The sequence below is a fragment of the Podarcis filfolensis genome, assembly GCF_964270895.1.
Source record: "Podarcis filfolensis genome assembly, chromosome: 5".
In the NCBI taxonomy this organism is placed as follows: Eukaryota; Metazoa; Chordata; class Lepidosauria; order Squamata; family Lacertidae; genus Podarcis; species Podarcis filfolensis.
The window spans coordinates 84963640-84982296 of record NC_139608.1 but is presented as its reverse complement, the minus strand read 5'-3'; the positions used below and the strand labels follow the sequence as shown (position 1 = coordinate 84982296).

The following is an 18657-nucleotide window of genomic DNA, read 5'->3' as shown; positions in this document are numbered from 1 at the left end:
CAGTTACGCAAACCTAGCTTAAAGCAGGTTCACTAGATACAGCAGTGTTGGGGTGGGAAATGGAATGCAAATGAGTTATAAGAATGGGAACCAAAACTGTATAAATATAACCAGGGAATCATTGGTGCCAAGACAGTTAAGCACAAATATTTGTCCACTGACAGTGAATACTTCCCACCCTGGTTTAAATCATCATTCTACACTTAGAAATGCCTTATTTGTCATTCGCCAACCACTGACATGTAATATCCCAACTCTTCACCCAGCTAACACAACTAAAACTAGCACATGCATTCTAATATTTAAATTCATTCTGTTGACATTCTCACTGGGTCTGATTTCAGTTAACTCTCGACTCACTGCTCAATATTCAGGCATTTTTAATTGTCATATGTTAAGGTAGTGATGTATGGAAGTGAAAGCTGGACCATAAAGGAGGTTGATCGCCGAAGAATTGATGCTTTTGAATTATGGTCTGGAGGAGACTCTTCAGAGTCCCATGGACTGTAAGAAGATCAGGCCTATCCATTCTTAAGGAAATCAGCCCCGAGTGCTCACTGGAAGGACAGATCCTGAAGCTGAGGCTCCAATACTTTGGCTACCTCATGAGAAGACTCCCTGGAAAAGACCCTGATGTTGGGAAAGATTGAGGGCACAAGGAGAAGGGGACGACAGAGGACGAGATGGTTGAAAAAATGTTACTAACGTGAGTTTGACCAAACTGTGGAAGACAGGAGTGTCTGGCGTGCTCTAGTCTATGGGGTCACGAAAGTTGGACACAACTAAACGACTAAACAACAACAAGGTTGAAGAGACAGAAAAGGTGCTCTTGTTCCTTGCCATTTGTAAATTCAGATCTTCTCTAAAGCTACAATTCCCCCCCCCCCAAACAATGTAATATTTCTCCTGCATAAATTACACAGAGGTCTAAAGCTTTGGTGTGCATCAAAGTAAGGAGCTCTATAAATAGTCACAACTTGTTGTAAACTTCCTAAAACTTTTCACCATCCATTTCCAATATGCAAACAGGCTGGGAGAGAACGAAAGAAAAGTGATTTGCTAAGCTCAAACCCTTTTCAGCTGAAAGGCCACATTCTAAAGCTATAAATTTGATATTTAGATACTTTTGTAGCATTTGGAATGGCAATGATAGCCACACTAATCAGCTGTCTGTCTGTTGACCTCTCTCACCAAGGTTCAGGTAGGTGACTGCCTTTGGGGAGGGAGTTAAAGCGCTTTATCAAATTCATCATCTACATCATCATCATCGTTATATTAAATCAAATTCTTAAAAGTCAAAGAACTGTTCCACTGAGGGAAAGGGAAATGAATTTGTGACATCACATCTGACATAACTTTGCACAGGTGACTACACAAAGGTGTGTTTCCATTGAGCTCCGTGCTTAAGAACAGATTGTATGCCCGTAAACACACACGTTAAAAGTGTTTTCAGGATGGGTGGGTGGGGCTCACTGCTAAAAGTTTGCACATCTAGAGATCCCCTGTAATTATAAGCTTCTCAAGGTAGAGAGAGAGCCAGCGTGGTGTAGTGGTTAAGAGCGGTAGTCTTGTAATCTGGTGAACCAGGTTCGCGTCTCTGCTCCTCCACATGCAGCTGCTGGGTGACCTTGGGCTAGTCACACTTCTTTGAAGTCTCTCAGCCCCACTCACCTCACAGAGTGTTTGTTGTGGGGGAGGAAGGGAAAGGAGAATGTTAGCCGCTTTGAGACTCCTTCAGGTAGTGATAAAGCGGGATATCAAATCCCAAAAAAATAAAAAATAAAAATAAAATAAGGTAGGGACATTTTTCTGAAATGAAATCTCTCCCAGTCATGTCAAGCAGGTTTCATGGTGCAGCAGGAGTCAAGACACAGCAGACATAAGAATTACACGAAAAATTAAGCAAAAATGATCTTCAGTGCATTTTTGGGGGGGTCTGCAAGGCTAAAGGTCTCCGCCCCCCCCAAGATTAATAGTCATCACAACTTCACAAAACTGGAACAACATATATTTGTGTACCTATGCCAAAACTCCAAAGCGAGGTAGCTCAGTCCTGTTACAGGAAGTACAGCTGATCTACTGAGTCAAGGGCTCCCTCTGCTGGCAAAGTGGTGGTTCAGAAGACTTCAGAGTACCTGAAACGTCAAGAATGGCATTTATAGGGCATCTATGCACAAATTAATAACAATATTTTTAAGAGGATCGTCAAGATTTCTCCCAAAAATCTAGGGCAGATGTCGGAAAATAGGGATTGTCCTGTAATGCACTGTATATGAGACTAGGAGACAGCCCCTCAGGATAAAAGGGGTGTGATGTGATGGGTATGGATTTGAGAAAGTAGAAAATGAAAGCCAGTGTGGCTAAAACATGAAACAATTGCCTTATTGGGGTAAATGTTTGATCCATTTTGGGCTTTCTATAGGCATCTGGTTAACTACTTGAAAACAGAATGCTGCCCAAGATAGGTCTCATCCAGCAGGAAACACCAATCAGACTCATGTTTCCAAGCAAACAAATACACAATACAGTCTTATGGCATCTGTATTCAAAGGGAAATCCAGCAAATTAAAGGCCAATTCTGGATAAATTGGTGGAAAGGGCTATTAAATTTAAAAATATCATGCATACAGAAGAACAAGTCTTGCTGAAGAGGAATCAGCATGGCTTCTTGCAAAAGTAATTCCTATCTTAGGACCTCTAGAATTCTTTTAAAGTGTCAACATGCATGTGGATAGGGGATTGTACCTGAACTTCCAAAAAGTTTTTAACAATTGTATCATTCAGATTGGTTGTATCTGGCTGAAGTGAGTTATTTTACCATTTATGTTCACCAGATAAAGGGCCCTTCCTTTTATGAAAGCTATTGTACAAGTTTGGTATGAAAGGAATGTTTTCTGTGGTCTGTAAGGGCCCTTTGTCTCTGGTCTGTGATTCTGCCATTGTACTGGAAGAAATGTGGGAAGCTAATGGGGAAAACTATCCTTGAAGGATCATGGAAGACCATGTGGCACAAAGCTCCATTGTGTGAGTATTATTATTATTATTATTATTATTATTATTATTATTATTACTACTACTACTACTACTACATTTCCGAGCACATTTCAAAGTGTTGGTGCTGACCTTTAAAGCCCTAAATGGCCTCAGTCCAGTATACCTGAAGGAACGTCTCCATCCCCATTGTTCTACCCGGACACTGGTAGGTCAAGCGCCGAGGGCCTTTGGTGGTTCCCTCACTGCGAGAAGTGAGGTTACAGGGAACCAGGCAGAGGGCCTTCTCGCTAGTGGGACCCATCCTGTGGAACGCCCTCCCACCAGATGTCAAAGAGAGAAAAAACTACCAGACTTTTAGAAGACACCTGAAGGCAGCCCTGTTTAGGGAAGCTTTTAATGCTTGACAGACTATTGTATTTTAATCTTTTGTTGGAAGCCGCCCAGAGGGCCTGGGGAAACCCAGCCAGATGGGTGTGGTATAAATAAATTATCATCATCATCATCATCATTTTATTAAGTTTTTTTTGTAAAAAAACATATCTTTTGACCCTCACCAAAGGCTAATGACAAACTTAGCCCTCCTGAGTTAAGAGGTCAGATCAGTAACTGGTTAAAGAACAAGAAAATGTGTGGGAAGAAATGGAAAGTTTTCACAAGGGAAGTATATAGCCAGAGAACTTGGGGGAGTTGAGCCACCTCACTGCTTAACTCCCAGATAATTTATTAACAGGTTTTTAAAAAGTGGGGGGGGGGTCGATCCTTGGCAGCCCTAGTTCTTACATCGAAAAGTTGTGGAATACCATTCATTTTCTGTAAGTCTGCAATTCCCTGTCATTGATCAGATGGCAAAACTAGAGTTTAGCAGCCAAGGAACAGCCAAGACATTACCAGCCAGGCCTGTGCAGAGCTTGTCTGAGGCCTGGGGCGAGGGTCCCAGGTCAGCTGGGTAGCATGAGATGTTCTTGCTATGACAGCGTATGTCCGGCAGGCCCCTGGTGCCCACCCCCCAGCTGTTTTAGCCCCCTGAGGGCCTTGACAAGTGCACCCAGCTGCCCCTTCCCATCTGCATGGGCCTGCAGCCAGCCTTTATTAGGTGGCATATTAAATGCCAAAATCTCGTAAACAGAGAACAATACAGGAGCATAGCTCTCCACCCAGCTACAGCCAGGTATATCTATAACATTTAATCCTAAACAGATTAGTTACAGACCTAATAGGCGCAAAAGGTTTACCTGCTGAGCAGCAAGCAATCTGAGTTAGCCTCACATTACCTCTTAAGGATACCTTTGCTTTTAGAAAGACAGCTGCAGTAATGAACTGGCCTGTGTATTAAACAGACGACTGATCTGCATGGTCTCTGAGGAAAGTGAGAGAGAGGTACAACAAGAGGTTGGAAGACAGAGGCTTGTATGCTCTGCAGCCTGGCTTGTCCCCTCAAAGCTAGCCACCTGCCCTCAGGATCCAGGTCTGTTGCCATTGTTGATGTTATCACTTGTTAAGCCACTCAACTTCTTTTTGTGGAATTGGGCAAGGGGGTGCCAGCTCATCCTTTGCCTCAGGCAACAAATATATTGGGCTCCGCCATGTTTGCATGTGTGCAGGGAATTGTGGAAATATACAAATACCTGTTAAAAATCCATTTCTTTATACAGTGGTACCTCGGGTTACATACGCTTCAGGTTACATACACTTCAGGTTACAGACTCCGCTAGCCCAGAAATAGTACCTCGGGTTAAGAACTTTGCTTCAGGATAAGAACAGAAATCGTGCTCTGGCGGCGCAGCGGCAGCGGGAGGCCCCATTAGCTAAAGTGGTGCTTCAAGTTAAGAACAGTTTCAGGTTAAGAACGGACCTCCGGAACGAATTAAGTACTTAACCCGAGGTACCACTGTATATCAACAAAAAATGAAGACTGGTCATTAAGAATAAACAGATGCTTTGAAGGCATTTCCCAAAGTTAACATCATGCATGGAATCACCTATGGATGTCAGCATTTTTGTCTGAAGTCCACAAATTACTAAAGGTCTGCCTGAAAAGTCACAGAATGTTGTCCCCAAAAAATGTCAGCTGAAGACAAGGAAACCTTGTTCTGAGCACTACAGAGTCCACAGCACTGCCAGTTCGATAAGTCCTCTGTTCCGCGTAGCACTGTGGAAGGATTAATGTGGATTTGTGTGATTATGTAAGCAGCTGGATCTTAAACCTTATCTATTTTTAAGGCCTCTCAGCATCTGAGTCATATTTGCATCATTTTACAGCAACCTCAAAAAGTCCAAGCACCAGGCATTATTGTGCTGGTCCCGGGGGGAGGTTACCGTGGGGCGAGGTCCAGGACCTGGGTCGAGGGTCTGTAGACTGTTCTCCATGGGCGAGGCGGGGTCCAAAGCGAGGAGCCGGGCAAGGGCGGGAACTCTGGAGGAAGAGGTCTGGGTGCTGGCCGAAACAGCTCTTCACAGAAGTGGCAGACAGATATTTCTAGATTTGTCTGGCAGGGCAAGAAGCCCAGAATAAAATTTAAAATATTAACTGACGCAAAGGAAAGAGGCGGATTTGCCCTGCCAGACCTTAAACTTTACTATGAATCAGCAGCATTCTGCTGGTTGAAAGACTGGTTGCTTCTTGAGAACACAGACATTTTGGACTTAGAAGGTTTTAATAATGTTTTTGGGTGGCATGCATATTTGTGGTACGACAAGGTTAAAGCACATAAAGCATTTAAAAACCATATTGTCAGGAAAGCATTGTTTAATGTCTGGATAAGATATAAAGACTTACTTGAAAATAAAACCATAAGGTGGTTGTCACCAATGGAAGCGAAGGCTCAGAAAAAGCTCAATATGGAGGCCAAATGGCTGAAATATTGGGAAATATTGGAACAAGAAGGAGACAAATTGAAATTGCAGAGTTTTGAGAAATTAAAAGATAAAGTGCGAGACTGGCTTCATTATTATCAAATAAGAGAGGCCTATAATTTGGACAAAAAAATTGGCTTCCAGGTGGAAAAATCAAAATTGGAAACAGAACTGTTAGATCCCAAAACTAAGATACTTTCAAGAATGTATAACTTGCTGTTAAAATGGAATACGCAGGATGAAACGGTTAAATCTGCTATGATCAAATGGGCACAAGATATTGCTCACAACATTATGTTTGCTGACTGGGAACAGTTGTGGACCACCGGTATGAAATTTACGGCATGTAATGCCTTAAGAGAGAATATTATGAAAATGATATACAGGTGGTACATGACACCAGTCAAGCTTGCAAAAATATATCATTTGCCCGATAATAAATGTTGGAAATGTAAAGAAAATGAAGGTACATTTTTTCACCTTTGGTGGACGTGCCCAAAGATTAAGGCTTTCTGGGAAATGATCTATAATGAAATGAAAAAGGTATTTAAATATACCTTCTTGAAGAAACCAGAGGCCTTTCTTTTGGGCATAGTCGGCCAGTTGGTGCCAAAGAAGGATAGAACTTTCTTCATGTATGCAACAACAGCAGCAAGAATACTTATTGCAAAGTATTGGAAGACACAAGATTTACCCACTCTGGAAGAGTGGCAGATGAAGGTGATGGACTATATGGAATTGGCGGAAATCACTGGCAGAATCCGAGACCTGGGAGAAGAGTTGGTGGAAGAAGATTGGAAGAAATTTAAAGACTATTTGCAGAAACACTGTAAAATTAATGAATGTTAAAATGATGTTGGATTGAAAGTGGTATTAGCAACAAAGTGGTATTAGCAACAAAGTGGTATTAGCAACAAAGTTAATAAGAATATGCAAAAATGGATTGATAATAGATGAAAATATAGAGTTATAATATGTTAAGATATAGAGTTAAGATAAATGAAAGAGGGTAAGGATTTGTTGATTTGATTATGTAAATGGGAATACAAAAAGGGGAGGTGTGAGGAGGTCAAGGAAACAAGCTAATGAGTTTAAAGATACAAAAAATGGATTTGTTTTTAATCTTTTCTTACTTATTCGTTTTTTGCATTTTGTATTTTTATTTTTATTTTTTATTTTTTCTATTTTATGTATTTTTGTATGTTTTTTTTCACCTTTCTCTTTTTATATGTTTTCTTGTTACTTTGTTAATCTTTGTTTTTTGTAAAATCTCAATAAATATTTTATTAAAAAAAAAAAGAAAAAGCTCTTCAACGACGTTGCTCCCACAACCTGGGACCGGGCTGGCTGGCTTTTATCTGCCCTGAGGCATAGGGCGGTCCCGGCCCCCAGGTGACCCGCCTCTCCTGGCCTTAAGGCGAGCACTCCTCCTGGGAGAAACCAGTTCCCTCCGCCTCTCTGCCCTGAGCCTCTGCAGCTCAGGAGAGGCTGGAGGGTTACTGGACCCAGGGGAAGACTCGCCTTCCCCTGACAGGGCTGGGAGAGGCGTACCTGTAGGCAATGTGTCCTCAATCCCCTCCGGAGCCAGAGTAGATTCACCTGGTGCCTGCTCCTGAGGATCCGGCACAGGTGCAGGTGCCTCAGAGTCAAGGCCCTGCCCCAGCTCAGCCGGCCCTGGAGGCGGGGACTCCTGTGCAGGCTGGAGTTCCTCCAATTCGGCTTCTGAATCGGATTCCCAGGCCATCACAATTAGCAACTTAACGGACACAATGACAAGATTCCTGTTACCTGCCAATACACTATGGTTGCAGCCCTGCTGCAGGAATCTAGGATGGCAACAGTTAGTGTTGTTTTATAAAATCACCCCAGACACCACCCAAAATGGTTTGTTCTCCAAATACATCCCCAGTGGAGAAGACAAAAACTGTAATCAAAGGCCATTTGGTTGTGTCATAGTGTGAGACCTCAAGGCTTAGCATGGATTCTTTGTGGAAATACAACTTGAAAAACTATAGCAGTCATCTAGGGGATACATGGGGGCACGGGTGGCGCTGTGGTCTAAACCATAGAGCCTAGGGCTTGCCGATCAAAAGGTTGGTGGTTTGAATCCCCATGACAGGGTGAGTTCCTGTTGCTCGGTCCCTGCTCCTGCCAACCTAGCAGTTCAAAAGCACGTCAAGTGCAAGTAGATAAGTAGGTACCACTCTGGCGGGAAGGTAAACGGCGTTTCCGTGCACTGCTCTGGTTTCGCCAGAAGTGGCTTAGTCATGCTGGCCACATGACCCAGAAAAACTGTCTGCGGACAAATGTCGGCTCCCTCGGCCAGTAAAGCGAGATAAGCGCCGCAACCCCAGAGTCATCTGCGACTGGACTTAACAGTCAGGGGTCCCTTTACCTAGGACATACATGAGCTCATTTAAGCCCTGGACTGTGTTGCATCCACAGCTACCTTTTGGGGGGAAAGTTCCCTTGGATAGCTTCTAGATCCTGAAGAACCTGAGGGCCACGCCAGCCTGGTATGTTGTGTTTTGTGAATGTATTCTGCATTATGTCATTGGTGCAATAATAGCGCATTAGTGGCAGATTTATGATCCACACACCATCCTGCTTTGTTAGTTGTTCTGCAATGCTTCCCCAGCGTTAACATATTATTCATGTATGGAGGGACACGCTCGAACAACAAAAGCACACATGCAGAGCCCAGAACATTTGAGGTATGGAAAGGTTGCAGAATTTTAGCAGGAAGTTACAGGACATGCACCAAGTGGAAATGAAGCAGTATGCCCACCTTTTGGAGGTGCAGGCAGCATTGAAAATGTGTTTGTGGATAACTGCCCTGATACCAACATGAGCACAAATAATAATAATAATAATAATTTATTTATATCCCGCCCTCCCCAGCTGAAGCCGGGCTCAGGGCGGCTAACAACAATCAAATAATCAAACAATCAAATAATCCAACGTTCTAAAAACATTTCATTATAAAAATTAATTAAAATCAAATTAATGGCAACCGTTAAGCAAAATTCTGTGCAGGTTGCCAGAGGAGGGAGTCAGGCTGGGCCCTGACCAAAGGTCTGGTGGAACAACTCTGTCTTGCAGGCCTTGCGGAAAGATGTCAGAAATAAGCATAAATGCACAAGGTAAAGGATGTCTGGAGAAGCCCTGCACACCTGTTAGCTCAAATTTTGTCCTTTGGATCAGTTACCTGCTACTCAGTAGCAGGTAAGTTGTTTGTCCTCCAGGTCTAGCCCAGTGCCCCCAGCTCATAGCATGGCTGAAACAGGACTGCAGCAGACTGAGATACAAACTGTATGCTTTGTTTTGTTTCTATATAAAGCAGCCTTGGAGGAAAGGTTGAGGGGCTGCCTTTTGGTTTTGTTTTCTGTTGTTTGCATACTCCGCATCGTTTTCTACAAGCTATTTTTTTCCAGGAGAAAAAAAGAACGAATTGCCTGTACGTTTTCCTCAACAGGGAGAATAGTAGTTTGGGGTGGGCAGTTCTGAGCGGACAAACGATAGGATAGGTAAGATTTAAGCAGCCCCTCCTACTCTTAGACTGGCAGCCTTGGAAGTTGCTTTCCACAGCTCATCGCCACCTGTAGTTCGAACCTTGGACAGCAGCTCTCGTAGAAAGCAAGTGGATTCCTAGGTAGATCTGTTCATGTCTGGGCTGGGCTGCTGCTGTAGTTACAGCTAAAACCCACCAGATGTCAGATACATCTCAACCGTCTAAACATCTCAACGGTTGCTGACTGCTGACTGCTAGGAGCCACTGCGGATAATCTTAGGGACCACTCGATAAGGGCAAATTGCGCAAGGAAGGGGGCTTGCTTGCAATGTCAGATACGACAGTCACATAATTTTGAAGCAGCTTTTTATATGTGAGGATTGTGAAGAGGGACAGGGTTTTAAAAAATTAAATCACCCCTTCTCTTAGGTAAAGGGACCCCTCACCCAGTGGCGTAGCGTAGGTTGTCAGCACCCGGGGCAAGGCAAGTAATTTGCGCCCCCTAACCCGTGGATTTGCGCCCCCTAACCCTAACCCCCAGATGTTGCGCCCGGTGCGGCCGGCCCCCCCTGCACCCCCCCACGCTACGCCACTGCCCTCACCATTAGGTCCAGTCGTGACTGACTCTGGGGTTGTGGCGCTCATCTCACTTTATTGGCCAAGGGAGCCGGCATATAGCCATGTGGCCAGAATGACTAAGCCACTTCTGGCAAACCAGAGCAGCGCACAGAAACGCTGTTTACCTTCCAGCCGGAGAAGTACCTACGGTATTTATCTACTTGCACTTTTGACGTGCTTTCGAACTGCTAGGTTGGCAGGAGCAGGGACTGAGCAATGGGAGCCCACCCCGTCGCGGGGATTCGAACTGCCGACCTTCTGATCGGCAAATCCTAGGCTCTGTGGTTTAACCCACAGCTCCAGTTGAGGCTTATTCCAGCCTAAGTGGCATGAAATCTGAAACAGCAAGTGCTTTGTGTTTACCCATTTACTAACTGAAGGGATCTAAAAATACAGTAAGAACCACTTTTGTTAAATATTTTATAAATTTTGTATCAAGATGGCCATCAGGGGTTTTTTTTAATGCACTTCTCAGAATGTTAAAACACTATAGTGCATATCCAAACAATATGTGGGAATCTGACCGATTAGCAGCAATGACAAGGAAGCCTTACATTATGTACCCCTGCCTGGTCATTTTGGTCCTCGTGAGAGATATGTTTAGTAGTGCTGCGCGCCCATGAGGTTCTTTTTAAGTCCACTAAGCCCAGGATATTTAGTGTTGTGGCACCTAGACTTTGGAATGTACTTCCAATGAAAATCAGGTTTGCACTTAGTGCTGACATTTTGGTTGTCTGCTTAAAACTCACCTGCTCACCACGGCTTTCCAGCAGTGTTTGGTGTATTAAATTGATCTACAGCTTAGTGTTGTGTGTTTTCTTCTGTTTGGTTAACATATTTTTATTACTTTCATTATACTTTTTCTTAATGGGACTATTACTAGGAACGTTAGCGCAAGAAGTGTGAAACTTATAGGGAGAATAGTTAGTTATTGAACTTGTATACTGCTTTATCTTTCAAGCAATCTCTAAGCTGTTAGCAATCCCTAGGGATGCCCTGGGATCTGTCTATCAATGATTAATGCTTAAGCTTTACTTGTCTTGAGGTTTGCTAATCCTTCAACACCTCAGTAATTCTTCCTAGTCCATCCCAACTTCACGCAGAGGAAACCAAATCCAACAGGATTTTCTCTTCTTAACCCAGTCATGAAAGGCAAATGGATGGAAACAAGACTAGTACCATTTTTAGATAGGTAGCCGTGTTGGTCTGCCATAGTCAAAACAAAAAAATTTTTTTCCTTCCAGTAGCACCTTAAAGACCAACTAAGTTAGTTCTTGGTATGAGCTTTCGTGTGCATGCACACTTCTTCAGATAACCATTTTTGTTTGTGCTGAGGGTGACTAGTGTTGGTGTAGCACTGACATCTGTTCTTTGTTAGGAGGAGCAAGCATATTTACACTTCTTCTAATGCATTGTGCTGCTCTGTGTACCTTCATTGACTTTCCAAACTCTGCTCCACCCACCTGAAGTCATGAAGATGTCAAGTCTCTGGGATGGTTCAGTCAGTAGAACATGAGACTCTTAATCTCAGGGTGGTGGGTTCAGGCTCCACGTTGGGCAAAAGACTTGTGCTAGATGAGCCTCGTGGTCCCTTCCAAGCCTACAATTCAAAGATTCAAAGGTCACCATTCATGCCTCAAAAGTCCCATTCAAAGTGTAGGGCAAGATAGCACACTAACAGATGTCTTCAGAAGCCCCTCTCCCAAAGTGCTATTTTGTGTAGCACTTTGAACCGGGCTTCTGAAGAGCTGACAGCCAGCTACGAAGGAGCTGTGCAGGCAACCAGCTGATTGGCAGTGCCTGTCAACACTCATTAAGCCAAGCCCTGCCCTTGCCTGTCCCATAGGTAAAGGTAAAGGGATCCCTGACCATTAGGTCCAGTCGTGGCTGACTCTGGGGTTGCGGCGCTCATCGCGCTTTACTGGCCGAGGGAGGCTTCGGGTCATGTGGCCAGCATGACTAAGCCGCTTCTGGTGAACCAGAGCAGTGCACGGAAACACCATTTACCTTCCCGCCAGAGCGGTACCTATTTGTCTACTTGCACTTTTGACGTGCTTTCAAACTGCTAGGTTGGCAGGAGCTGGGACCGAGCAATGGGAGCTCACCCCGTCACGGAGATTCGAACCACCGACCTTCTGATCGGGAAGTCCTAGGCTCTGTGGTTTAACCCACAGCGCCACCCGCATCCCATACCTGACATCATATACAGCTCAGGGGCAGAACATTCGCTTTATGTGCAGAAGGTCCTAGGTTCCGATTTGTTTGCAGAGAGGTTAGATGGCAGCATTGCATCAAAGCAAGTGCCACTCCACTGTTTCAAATGCATATTTCCATCGCTTTCCTTATTGCAAAAAGTCTGATCTTTTTGCTGGGGAGGCCAGTTTGTTGCACAATTAGAACCGTGCAACCTGGATTTGCCAGGATGTGACTGAATCCCACCCAAAAATAGCAACACTTTGGAAGCACCTCACTATAAGGCAGCTTGCTATGTTCGTTCTGAAGCATCATTTGAAATAGACCTGAGCAACTGAAATCAAAAGTACTGCGTTTGAGGATCTCTGTGTGACTCATGGAAAGACTGAGAGGGAGTCTCCTGAGATGCCAACTAGACCAATCTCTTTGGAAAATAGGTCAAAATGGTTAAGGGAAGCTAAACAAATAAAAGGAAAGGCTGGGTTGCATGGGCTCATTAGCATTTCAAAAGGTGCACACAAAGCAGGTTCTGCTCTCCAGCATGCTTACTCTGGCGAAAAGGTATTAAACGTAAAGCTCTTTTTAGATTTAGGATTGTGCTGCTTTTTGTTTGTGGTGTGTTTATGCTCTTAAATGCTTTGGGGATGGTACTTTTGCTTTAGCGCTGTAAGCTGCTCTGAGAATCTGCTTGAAGGGTAGAGCATAAACTCAGGAAGAGGTAAGATGGCATAATGAAGATCAGAAGGATCTAAGGGCAAAATTAAATCTTGCTTTTGTAATGGTCTAATCCAAATCTCCACATACACAAACAAAACCTTCCCGGAGGTTAAAAGCACCTCTGACTTTCAGGATTGGAATTGACTTCAGCCTCATCTGCAAACAATTCTGACCAGGCTCAGCCTTTTTAAAAAACAAACAAACAAACAAACAAACAAACAAACAAACAAACAAACAAAATAAATTCTTATTTGGGCATGGAAGTATTAACCACTGTACAAACATACAACTCATCTTACAGTTCAGATTGAATTTGTTTGTTCATAAGACATAACAAGATCACATAGATTTTCAGTGTACCAATACAATTAAAGCCATTAATTCATATCCCATAATCCCCCCCCCAAATAATAATCAAGCACACAGGTCTCTCCAGAGCTAATGCTAAAATCACCAATCCCAAGGCTATCCCAAGGCATCTTAAAAAGCAGAGACATCACCTTGCCAACAAAGGTCCGTACAGTGGTACCTCGGGTTAAGTACTTAATTCTTTCCAGAGGTCCGTTCTTAACCTGAAACTGTTCTTAACCTGAAGCACCACTTTAGCTAATGGGGCCTCCTGCTGCCGCCGCGCTGCCAGAGCATGATTTCTGTTCTTATCCTGAAGCAAAGTTCTTAACCCGAGGTACTATTTCTGGGTTAGCAGAGTCTGTAACCTGAAGCATATGTAACCTGAAGCGTATGTAACCTGAGGTACCACTGTATAGTAAAAGCTGTGGTTTTCCCAGTAGTGATGTATGGAAGTGAGAGCTGGACCATAAAGAAGGCTGATCACCGAAGAATTGATGCTTTTGAATTATGGTGCCGGAGAAGACTCTTGAGAGTCCCATGGACTGCAAGAAGATCAAACCTATCCATTCTTAAGGAAATCAGCCCTGAGTGCTCACCGGAAGGACAGATCCTGAAGCAAAGTTCTTAACCCGAGGTACTATTTCTGGGTTAGCAGAGTCTGTAACCTGAAGCATATGTAACCTGAAGCGTATGTAACCTGAGGTACCACTGTATAGTAAAAGCTGTGGTTTTCCCAGTAGTGATGTATGGAAGTGAGAGCTGGACCATAAAGAAGGCTGATCACCGAAGAATTGATGCTTTTGAATTATGGTGCCGGAGAAGACTCTTGAGAGTCCCATGGACTGCAAGAAGATCAAACCTATCCATTCTTAAGGAAATCAGGCCTGAGTGCTCACCGGAAGGACAGATCCTGAAGCTGAGGCTTCAATACTTTGGCCACCTCATGAGAAGAGAAGACTCCCTGGAAAAGACCCTGATGTTGGGAAAGATGGAGGGCACAAGGAGAAGGGGACGACAGAGGACCAGATGGTTGGACAGTGTTCTTGAAGCTACCAGCATGAGTTTGACCAAACTGCGGGAGCCAGTGGAAGACAGTGTGCCATGGGGTCACGAAGAGTCAGACACAACTAAACAACAATAACAATACCCCCCCCCAAAATAATAATCAAGCACACAGGTCTCTCCAGAGCAAATGCTAAAATCACCAATCCCAAGGCTATCCACTGTGCACACCCACACCCCAAGAAGCAGAGTAAGTTAGGAGAGAATAGAAACAAAATTTGGAAAAGTAGCTGCTGGTGGTTGCTTCTTTCAACCCATCTCCCCTTATCTCTCTTTCTTAGTGACTCAGTTTCCAGGGAAGGCTCAGCTGTCAAGAAGGGAGGGGAGATAAACAACAGGTTGAGAAAGATAGCCAGCAGCTCTTCCTTTAGTGGGTGTGTAAGTTGCGATCCCACGATCCAACCTTCTCTGCCTCTTGGCAGAGAAGCCTCAGCAGATAAAGGTGGCATGTAGAAGAAGAAGAAGAAGAGTTTGGATTTGATATCCCGCCTTTCACTCCCTTTAAGGAGTCTCAAAGCGGCTAACATTCTCCTTTCCCTTCCTCCCCCACAACAAACACTCTGTGAGGCGAGTGGGGCCGAGAGACTTCAAAGAAGTGTGACTAGCCCAAGGTCACCCAGCAGCTGCGTGTGGAGGAGCGGGGACACGAACCCGGTTCACCAGATTACGAGTCCACTGTTCCGAACCACTACACCATGCTGGCTCTCCATGCTGGCATGAGATAGGATTGCATTCGTATAGCAAGTATAGCCCACTTCTGGGTAACCTAGATAGATTGTTGAATTGCATCCAGGATGGTGGTAACAACTGGTATTCTGACAAAGATTTTTTTTTTAAAAAAATGGGCCACTGGGCAGCTGCACAGTAAGTGGATATGAACTTTTAAAGCTTGGCTGCATCTTCATCAGTGATTGTAACTAATGAAGCCTCTGGGGACTCAAATTCTTGGAGAGCCAGGTTGCATGTGTTCCTATTGGATGAGTCTTAACTTTAGGCTTCAAATCCATTAACTGCTACTGAGTGAGGACAAGAGTGTCTGTCCTCACAACCTGTTCAATCCTTGGTTCTCCTGCATCGCTCAGGTATTTGTCTAAGTGTACCTCACCCTTCGGCCAAAGTAGGAGGACAAAAAGGCAAGGATGGCTGAACACCTCAACCTTCAATTAATTGACTTGAAAATTGTATCTAAAATTCAAGAGCCAGTGTAGTGAACATAGTTTTGGGCACAGATTGGGGTAATCTGGATTCAAATTCTCACTCAGTTAATCTTGAAAATGATCATTGACCCTTTCTCAGGCTTGCCTATCTTACTAGGTCTGTTGGGAGAATAAAGTAGGATGACTTCATGAACATTGCCCTGAGCCACTTGGAGGAAGAGCAAGGTACACATCAGGTATGAGTAAACTCAGTTTAGCCCTGGGTTCCCCCTTTCTAAAAATCAAACTAGTTTTAGTTGCTGTTGCAGCATTCCCACAGAGCGCTCCCACAGAGCTCCTTTGTCTTCTTTCCTAGATTAGTCACAAGGGAGATTCCATCCAGTCTGGGATCACACAATGGATCAAACCATGCACACAAAGCTTTGAAGCCCATCAGATTTGGTTATGTGCTGATATCCCTGAATTCAGGCAACTGAGGGCAAAAAACACAGACGAAATCGCACAAAAACCACAGATGAAGTCAATGGGGCCTATAAAATGATACCATATATTATAGGAATAGTAGATCAAAAACATGTTTTATGTGGTGTTATTGCTGTAATGTATCATATTTTCCCCCCTATCAAGTTGATCTGTTATATCATTTATGAATTGGGGTGTATTTCTGCAAGGAGTGCTAAAATAATATATAATAACAATTATAATAATACAATCATATTCCCAGCACTGCTGAAAATGTTAGCAAATTGAAAATCGTTTTGTTTTTGTCTCCACTTCGCTGTTCCTTTGAAATTCAAGTCACCCGAATTCTTGAATTTGGACATGACTGTGTCCACCCCAAGCAAGATTCGTGTAACTGGAAATATTGAGTGTGTTCTCCTTTTCCAACCCCGATTTAGAGGTTAGGCCTCATGGGGGCTCCTTACTGCAACTAATACCAGGTATTCTTGCCTTAAAAGTTAAAAAATTAAATTGGGGAGGGGGGGACACATTCCTCACTAACTAGAAATGACTCATAAGAAAATGGCATGTATGATCAACAAACCATTTTTCTGCAGCTGTACTCTCCCAGGCTGCCTTCACAACTGCAATCATGACTGGAATGGAACCCAAACCAAACAAATTTCCATGTATTACTGGAAATGTTTAAAAAATAATATAGAGGCAGGAAGAACAGCTGGGAGGAAGTATTTGCTTTTGGAATCTGAGTTTTGACCCACGCGTCTCCTGGGAGGAATAACTCAGCAGTCTTTGAGGGTGCATTTGTGGGTCACGTAAGTTTAAGAGAAGGAGATGTGGCAGCTGACCATATGGCAAGGACAAAATTTGAATACTAAGCCCTTTTCTTCACACATGCCAACTTACCCCAAACACAGGTAGAATTGATATGGTGGAAAAATGAAAGATGACAGCTAACTGTGAAGATAATGGATTTTTTTGCGGATTACTATGGGTTAAACCACAGAGCCTAGGACTTGCCGGTCAGAAGGTCGGCGGTCGAATCCCCGCGACGGGGTGAGCTCCCGTTGCTCGGTCCCTGCTCCTGCCAACCTAGCAGTTTGAAAGCACGTCAAAGTGCAAGTAGATAAATAGGTACCACTCCAGCAGGAAAGTAAACGGCGTTTCTGTGTGCTGCTCTGGTTCGCCACAAGCAGCTTAGTCATGTTGGCCACATGACCCGGAAGCTGTACGCCGGCTTCCTCGGCCAATAAAGAGAGATGAGCACCGCAATCCCAGAGTCAGTCACGACTGAACCTAATGGTCAGAGGTCCCTTTACCTTTATGGCACACTGCCATGATCATCGACTGGCACAAAATCACAGAATGGAACATGATGAGTTTTTAGGAAAGGCTGCATTCCAATACTATTTCTGCTTGTATGAAGGTCTTGTTAGAATGGGGGCGATCAGATGGCTAAGAAAGCATGGCTGTAATAAGGAGGTGGGCTGCAGAATACACAGGGGTTCTTCCTGACATGCTTCCACTGAAATATGGGGGGAAAGGCAATGCCTGTATTGATTGTAATTTTGTATAAATTGTGCAACTACCGGATCCCTGTTTTGGAAGACTGAGAAAATCCCAATACTTGTCTGCCCCCTTGGCAGCTGCCTCACTGCATTCCTAAACATCAAGAGAATGGGTTGGAGGTAGGGAAACTGCTGGTGCAATGAAGGTGAATACACTCCATCTAGGACATCCAAGACCTGTTTTTATGGCTTCCACATGTTGGCAATTCCACACACCAGTTGTACAGGGCAGGAGTCACCCAACACCTAGAATCACCCTCACCACACAAAAAGTCTCAATGACAATGCTGCTTGTTTGTAGTAGTGGCCACCAGTGGCGTAGCGTGGGTTGTCAGCACCCGGGGCAAGGCAAGTAATTTGCGCCCCCTAACCCGTGGATTTGCGCCCCCTAACCCGTGGATTTGCGCCCCCTAACCCATGGATTTGCCCTAACCCCAGATGTTGCGCCCGGTGCGGCCCGCCCCCCCTGCACCCCCCACGCTACGCCACTGGTGGCCACCACTGTAGTAACTCTCTATTTGATGTGTTGAGCAACACTTGTGTGTTTAACAGCCACATGTAGCTTCCACAGTGTTGGAAGTGCTTCCAGTAGTTTCCACGTGGTGGCCAAAAGACCTGCACCTGGAAATGAAACACATCAGGGTGCACACTTTATTTTCCCTATGGTTTCCCCCATAATTATAATTATATATAAAATTATCATTATAATTTTATTTATATGCTATAGCTTGGAAGTCGAACGCCTTGCCAGTCGAACGTTTTGGCTCCTGAACATCGCAAACCCGGAGGTGATTGTTCCAGTTTGTGAACGTTCTTTGGAACCCAAACATCCGTCACTGCTTCTGTGGCTTCCGATTGGCTGCAGGAGCTTCCTGCAGCCAATTGGAAGCCACGCCTTGGTACCCAAACGTTTTGGAAGTTGAACGGACTTCTGGAACAGATTCCGTTATACTTCCGAGGTACCACTGTACAACAAAACATCAAACATTAAAAAAACAGAATATCCTATACTTATCCTATCCCAGTAAGAACTGCAAATATGGGAATCATAGAATTGTAGAGTTGAAACGGACCACAAGCGTCATCTAGTCCAACCCTCTGCAATGCTGGAATATTTTTCCCAGTGTGGGCCTTGAACCCATGAACCTGTGATGAAGAGTCTTATGGTCTACCA

At 44.2% G+C, this 18657-nt stretch overlaps 1 long non-coding RNA gene across 2 annotated transcripts in view; it reads right to left on the bottom strand.

Moving 5' to 3' along the window:
• Positions 1 to 2012: 2012 nt before the first annotated feature.
• The window catches only part of LOC310763599, a 34112-nt gene continuing 17467 nt past the window's right edge, over positions 2013 to 18657 (bottom strand). For both annotated transcript variants that reach the window (XR_014548702.1, XR_014548703.1), the window contains exons 2-3: positions 11440 to 11576; positions 2013 to 2135 (exon numbers count right to left, since the gene is read on the bottom strand). This is a non-coding gene — a long non-coding RNA (uncharacterized lncRNA). The remainder of the gene's footprint in view (positions 2136 to 11439; positions 11577 to 18657) is intronic.